The 6,990-nt window shown below is 61.2% G+C and overlaps 1 long non-coding RNA gene across 2 annotated transcripts; it reads right to left on the reverse strand.

Annotated features, from left to right (window-relative positions):
• LOC149913391 (uncharacterized) lies at positions 1-4,936 on the reverse strand. 2 transcript variants are annotated; one of them, XR_016461309.1, is made up of 5 exons: positions 4,856-4,936; positions 3,768-3,867; positions 2,418-2,446; positions 2,242-2,319; positions 1-83 (listed from the first exon to the last, which is right to left on the reverse strand). It is a non-coding gene; the product is annotated as an uncharacterized LOC149913391 (long non-coding RNA). The 2 variants fall into 2 exon arrangements; XR_016461308.1 differs by lacking the exons at positions 1-83; positions 2,242-2,319 and having other exon boundaries at positions 2,384-2,446.
• Positions 4,937-6,990: the final 2,054 nt, after the last annotated feature.

Raw genomic sequence — 6,990 nt, forward strand, 5'->3', positions numbered from 1 at the left:
GGGGGGATTCAGGGGGGGCCGCCAGGGGGGGCGTTGGGGCGCGGGGGGGCACAGAGCAGAAGGAGATCCTTGGTGGGGGGCACCTGGAAATGGGGGGGGGCAGCGTCAGTGGTGTCACCTCCCCCCCCCCAAAAATGTCACCCACACCCCCCCCAGTGTCACCCCCCCCGTTTGACCCCCCCCCCATGTGACAGCACCCCCCCATTTTGCCCCCCCCAGCATCCTCCCCCCAATTTGACCCCCCCCTCATTGTCACCCCCACCTAAAAGTGACCCCCCCCCCAATGTCACCCCCCACACTGTCACCCCAATGTCCCCCCCCCAGTTTGACCCCCACATTGTCACCCCCACCCAAAAGTGACCCTCCCCAATGTCCCCCCCCCACATCACCCCCCCAGTTTGACCCCCCCAATGTCCCCCTCATGTCACCCCCCCCAAGTTTGACCCCCCCCAATGTCACCCCCCCCAAGTTTGACCCCCCCCAATGTCACCCCCACCCAAAAGTGACCCCCCCAATGTCACCCCAATGTCCCCCCCCATGTCACCCCCCGAGTTTGACCCCCCCTCATTGTCACCCCCACCCAAAAGTGACCCCCCCAATGTCACCCCCCCCACTGTCACCCCAATGTCCCCCCCCACGTCACCCCCCCACTTTGACCCCCCCAATGTCACTTCCCCACTGTCACCCCCACCCCCATTGTCCCCCCCCAAAACATCACCCCCCCCCCATAATATCACCCCCCCCATAATGTCACCCCCCCCCCCCCCCCCGTCCCCATTGTCCCCTCGGTGGGGGGGCTGCGGTGACAGCAGATGGCAGCCATTGGTGACAGCACTGCGTGGGGGGGGGGGGGGGGGAGGAAGGGAAGTGGGGGGGGGAAGTGACATGGGGGGGGCAATGGGGGGGGAAGTAACATGGGGGGGGACAATGGGGGGGGACAATGGGGGGGCAGTGCCCTGGAGGGGACAATGGGGGGACAATGGGAGGGACAATGGGGGAGGCAGTGACATGGGGGGGGCAATGGGGTGACAATGGGGGGGGCAATAGGGGGACAATGGGGGGGGCAGTGCCATGGGGGGGCAATGGGGGGGGCAGTGCCATGGGGGGGACAATTGGGGGGCAATGGGGTGACAATGGGGGGGGCAATGGGGGGGAAGTGACATGGGGGGGCAATGGGGGGGGACAATGGGGGAGGCAATGGGGGGGCAGTGACGGGGGGGGACAATGGGGGGGCAATGGGGGGGACAATGGGGGGGAAGTGACATGGGGGGGCAATGGGGGGGCAGTGGCATAGGGGCAGAATGGGGGGCGACAATGGGGGGGGCAATGGGGGGGAAGTGATGGGGGGGGCAATGGGGGGGACAATGGGGTGACAATGGGGGGGGCAGTGACATGGGGGGGGCAATGGGGGGGGCAATGGGTGGCAGTGACATGGGGGGGGCAATGAGGGGGGCAATGGGGGGGGGCAATGACATGGGGGGGGCAATGGGGGGGCAGTAACATCGGGGGGGCAATGGGGGGGTTAGCTATGGGGGGGGGCACAGTGGGGGGGGGGGCATTGCCATAAAGGGGGAGGGAGGTGACAGTGGGGGGGGGGACAATGATGGGGGGGGACAATGCCATGGGGGGGGGGCGAATTGCTGGGGGGGGGTAATGAAGGGGGGGTGACATCATGTGGGGGGGCACTGATGGTGGGGTGACATTGGGGGGAGGGTGGTGACAATGGGGGGGGGGACATTGTTATGCGGGGGGGGGGGGTTTGACAATGGGGGGGGTGACAATGCCATGGGGGGGGTGACACTACATGGGGGGTGGGGGGGACATTGCTGGGGGGGGGGGACATTTCTGGGGGGGGGGAGGTGACACTATGGGGGGGGGGGGGTGACATTGCCGTGGGGGGGGGCAGGGGGGGAGCATTGATGGTGGGGTGACATTGGGGGGGGGGTGGTGACAATGGGGGAATGGGGGGGGGGTGACAATGCCATGGGGGGGGGGGTGACACTACGTGGGGGGGGGCAGTGACATGGGGGGGGGACATTGCTGTGGGGGGGTGGGTGACAGTGGGGGAGGGGGGGGGGTCATTGCCGTGGGGGGGGGCATTGATGGTGGTGGGGTGACATTGTGGGGGGGGGGGTGACAATGTCGTGGGGGGGGGGAGGGAAGTGACAATGGGGGGGGGGGGGTGAAAATGAGGGGGGGGGGTGACAATGCCATGCGGGGGGGGCGGTGGCAGCCACATACCCAGAGCAGGAAGTGACCCCCCCGGGGGGGCCACAAAGGGCGGGGGGGGGGGGCCGGGGGTAGGCGACCCCCCCAGGGCTGTGGAGAAAGCAGAGAGCATCAGCCAGAGCCCCCCCCCCCCCCCCAAAAAAATAAAATTAAGCCCCCCCCCAACAAAAAAAAAATCCCCTCCTTACGTCCGTGGGGGGGGGCAGCTCCGGATCGCCTATAAAAAAAAATAAGGGGGGGGGGCGTATTTTGGGGGTGGGGGGGGCTCATATTTCTGACCCCCCCCCCACCCAATTCTGGGTGGGGGAGCCCCATTTTTTTTGGGGGGGGGGGGAATAAATGGGGGGGTCTATGGGGGTGCGGGGGTCCTATGGGGTTTTTTTTTGAGGGGGGGGTCCCATAGGGTTTAATATGGGTTCCTGGGGGGGGGCAAAGGGGTTTTTGGGGGGGGGGGTCTCAAGGTATTGGGTGACCCTGGAGGGGGGGGGGGGGTATTTTGGGGGGGTCGTGGGGGGGTCTTTTAGGGTCGGGGGGGTCATGAGTGATGTGGGGAGGTCCTATGGGGTTATTTTTTGGGGGGGGGGTCTCATAGGGTTTAATGCGGGGTCCTGGGGGGGGCAATGGGTATTTTTTGGGGGGGGGTCTCAAGGTATTGGGTGTCCCTGGAGGGGGGGGGGGGGGTATTTTGGGGGGGTCGTGGGGGGGCCTTTTGGGGTCGGGGGGGGTCATGAGTGGCCTGGGGGGGTCCTATGGGGTTCTTTTTTTGGGGGGGGGGGCGTCCCATAGGGTTTAATGCAGGGTCCTGGGGGGGGGGCAAAGGGGTTTTTTGGGGGGGGTCTCAAGGTATTGGGTGTCCTTGGAGGGAGCGGGGGGCTATTTTGGGGGGGTCGTGGGGGGGTCTTTTGAGGCTGGGGGGGTCATGAGTGACGTGGGGGGGGTCCTATGGGGTTATTTTTTTGGGGGGGGGCCCCATAGGGTTTAATGGGGGTTCCTGGGGGGGGGGCAATGGGTATTTTTTGGGGGGGTCTCAAGGTATTGGGTGACCCTGGAGGGGGGGGGGGGGTATTTTGGGGGGGGTCCTGGGGGGGTCTTTTGGGGTTGGGGGGGGTCATGAGTGATGTGGGGGGGTCCTATGGGGTTATTTTTTTTGGGGGGGGGCCCATAGGGTTTAATGGGGCGTCCTGGGGGGGGGGCAAAGGGTTTTTTGGGGGGGGGGTCTCAAGGTATTGGGTGTCCCTGGAGGGGGGGGTGGTATTTTGGGGGGGTCGTGGGGGGGTCTTTTGGGGTCGGGGGGGGCATGAGTGACGTGGGGGGGGGCATATGGGGTTATTTTTTTGGGGGGGGTCCCATAGGGTTTAATGTGGGTTCCTGGGGGGGGGCAAAGGGGTTTTTTGGGGGGGGGTCTCAAGGTATTGGGTGACCCTGGAGGGGGGGGGGCTATTTTGGGGGGGTCGTGGGGGGGTCTTTTGGGGTCGGGGGGGGTCATGAGTGGCCTGGGGGGGTCCTATGGGGTTGTTTTTTTTGGGGGGGGGTCCCACCTTCAATCTGGGGGGGTCCTGGTCCCGGGGGGGGGGGCTCAGCAGCTGCCTCAGCCGCGCTTCCAGTTCCAGGTTGCGACTCTCAGCCTCCTGCAGCCGCCTGGGGGGGGGACACAAAATAATTGGGGGGGGGGCAATTAATAATTGGGGGGGTAATTAAATGGGGGGGGGGGCATAGGACCCCCCCTCCATAAAAAAAAGAAAAAGGTTGATTAAATAGGGGGGGGAGGGGGGGGAAGTGAGAGGATGTGAAGCTGCCCCCCCCCCCAAATTGGAGCCCCCCCCCCATATAAATGGTGCCCCCCCCCAAAATAAATGGTGCCCCCCCCAAATTGGAGCCCCCCCCATGTAAATTGAACCCCCCCAAATAAATGGTGCCCCCCCCCAAATTGAAGACCCCCCCCTCAAATTCATGGTGCCGCCCCCAAAATGGAGCCCCCCCATATAAATTGAACCCCCCCCAATAAATGGGCCCCCCCCCAACTCATAGTGCCCCCCCCCAAAATGGAGCCCCCCAAATAAATTGTGCCCCCCCCAAATAAATGGTGCCCCCCCCAAATTCATAGTGCCCCCCCCCAAAATGGAGCCCCCCCCCAAATTGAAGCCCCCCCCAAAATAAATGGTGCCCCCCCAAATTGAAGACCCCCCCCAAATTCATGGTGCCCCCCCCCCAAAATGAAGCCCCCCCCAAATTCATAGTGGCCCCCCCCCCAAATGGAGCCCCCCATATAAATTGTGCCCCGCCCCAAATTGAAGACCCCCCCTCAAATTCATGGTGCCCCCCCCAAAATGAAGCCCCCCCCAAATTCATAGTGGCCCCCCCCCAAAATGGAGCCCCCCCCAAAATTGAAGACCCCCCCTAAAATAAATGGTGCCCCCCCCAAATTGAAGCCCCCCCCAAATTCATGGTGCCCCCCCCCAAAATGAAGCCCCCCCCAAATTCATAGTGGCCCCCACCCCCAAATGGAGCCCCCCATATAAATTGTGCCCCCCCCCAAAATAAACGCTCCCCCCCCATAACTGGTGCCCCCCCCCCAAAACTGGCGCCCCCCCCCCCCAAATTGAAGCCCCCCCCCCCCCCCCCATACCTGGCCAGCCCCTCCCCCTCCGCCCGCAGCCGCTCCAATTCCTTCTGCAATTCGGTGGGGGGGTCCGGGGGGGTCGTGGGGGGGGGGGCTCCTCCCCATTTCGGGGGGGCACCGGGGTGGGGGGGGGCACAGCGGCTGCTTCTGCTGCTGGTGATGGTGGGATCTATGGGGGGGGGCCGAGGGGGGGGGGGGTCACAATCCGGACCCCCCCCCCCCACAAAAAAATCCAGGCATCCCAACGAGCCCCCCCCCCATAAACCCCCCCCTCAACCCCCCCCCCCCCAAATGACCCCCCCATAAAAACAAGACCCCCCCCCAAAAAAAATCCAGGCATCCCAAAGTTGCCCCCCCCTCAACCCCCCCCCCAATGACCCCCAATAGAAACAAGACCCCCCCCCAAATAAATCCAGCATCCCAAAGACCCCCCCATAAACCCCCCCCCCAAATGACCCCCCCATAAAAACAAGACCCCCCCATAATAAATCCAGGCATCCCAAAGACCCCCCCCATAAACCCCCCCCTCAAGCCCCCCCAAATGCCCCCCCCCCCCATAATAAATCCAGGCATCCCAAACTGCCCCCCCCCCATAAACCCCCCCCTCAAACCCCCCCCCAATTGACCCCCAATAGAAACAAGACCCCCCCCCCCCAATAAATCCAGCATCCCAAAGACCCCCCCCATAAACCCCCCCCCCAAATGACCCCCCCATAAAAACAAAGCCCCCCCCCAAAGAAATCCAGGCATCCCAAAGACCCCCCCCCCAAAAACCCCCCTCAACCCCCCCCCAAATGACCCCCCCCCAAATAAATCCAGGCATCCCAAACAGCCCCCCCCCATAAACCCCCCCCTCAAACCCCCCCCAATTGACCCCCAATAGGAACAAGACCCCCCCCCCACAAATAACCCCAAAAAACCCCAAACCCCAAAAACACCAAAAACCCCCAAACCCCAAAAAACCCCAAACTCCAAAAGCACCAAAAAACCCCAAAACCCCAAAAACCCCCAAAATACCAAAAACCCCCAAAACCCCCCAAAAACCCCAAAAATCCCAAAACCCCCAAGAAACCCCAACCCCCAAAAAACTCCAAAAAGCCCCCAAACCCCAAAAATCCCCAACCCCCCCCAAAAAACCCAAAAAACCCCAACCCCCCCCAAAAAACCCAAAAACCCCAAAATCCCAAACCCCAAATACCCCAAACCCCCCCAAAAAAACCCCAAAAACCCCAAACCCCCAAAAACCCCAAAAAAACCCCAAACCCCCAAACCCCAAAAACCCAAAAACCCCAAAAGACCCCAAACCCCAAAACCCCCAAACCCCCAAACCCCCCCCAAAAAACAAAAAACCCCTAAAAACCCAAAATCCCAAAGCCCAAAACCCCCAAACCCCAAAAACCCAAAAGCCCCAAAACCCCCAAAACCCCCCAAAACCAAAAAACCCCAAAATCCCAAAAACCCCAAAGCCAAAAAACCCAAAAAAAAACCCCCAAAAACCCAAAAATCCCCCAAACCCCCAAAAAAAACCCAAAAAACCCCAACCCCCCCCAAAAAACCCAAAAACCCCCAAATCCCAAACCCCAAATACCCCAAACCCCCCCAAAAAAACCCCAAAAACCCCAAACCCCCAAAAACCCCAAAAAAACCCCAAACCCCCAAACCCCAAAAACCCAAAAACCCCAAAAGACCCCAAACCCCAAAACCCCCAAACCCCCAAAACCCCCCCCAAAAAACAAAAAACCCCTAAAAACCCAAAATCCCAAAGCCCAAAACCCCCAAAACCCCCCAAAACCAAAAAACCCCAAAATCCCAAAAACCCCAAAGCCAAAAAACCCAAAAAAAAAAAACCCAAAAACCCAAAAATCCCCCAAACCCCCCAAAAAAACCCAAAAAACCCCAACCCCCCCCAAAAAACCCAAAAACCCCAAAATCCCAAACCCCAAATACCCCAAACCCCCCCAAAAAAACCCCAAAAACCCCAAACCCCCAAAAACCCCAAAAAAACCCCAAACCCCCAAACCCCAAAAACCCAAAAACCCCAAAAGACCCCAAACCCCAAAACCCCCAAACCCCCAAAACCCCCCCCAAAAAACAAAAAACCCCTAAAAACCCAAAATCCCAAAGCCCAAAACCCCCAAAAC

Source organism: Phasianus colchicus, chromosome 38 (genome assembly GCF_987193195.1).
Source record: "Phasianus colchicus chromosome 38, bPhaCol1.hap1.1, whole genome shotgun sequence".
Taxonomy (NCBI): domain Eukaryota; kingdom Metazoa; phylum Chordata; class Aves; order Galliformes; family Phasianidae; genus Phasianus; species Phasianus colchicus.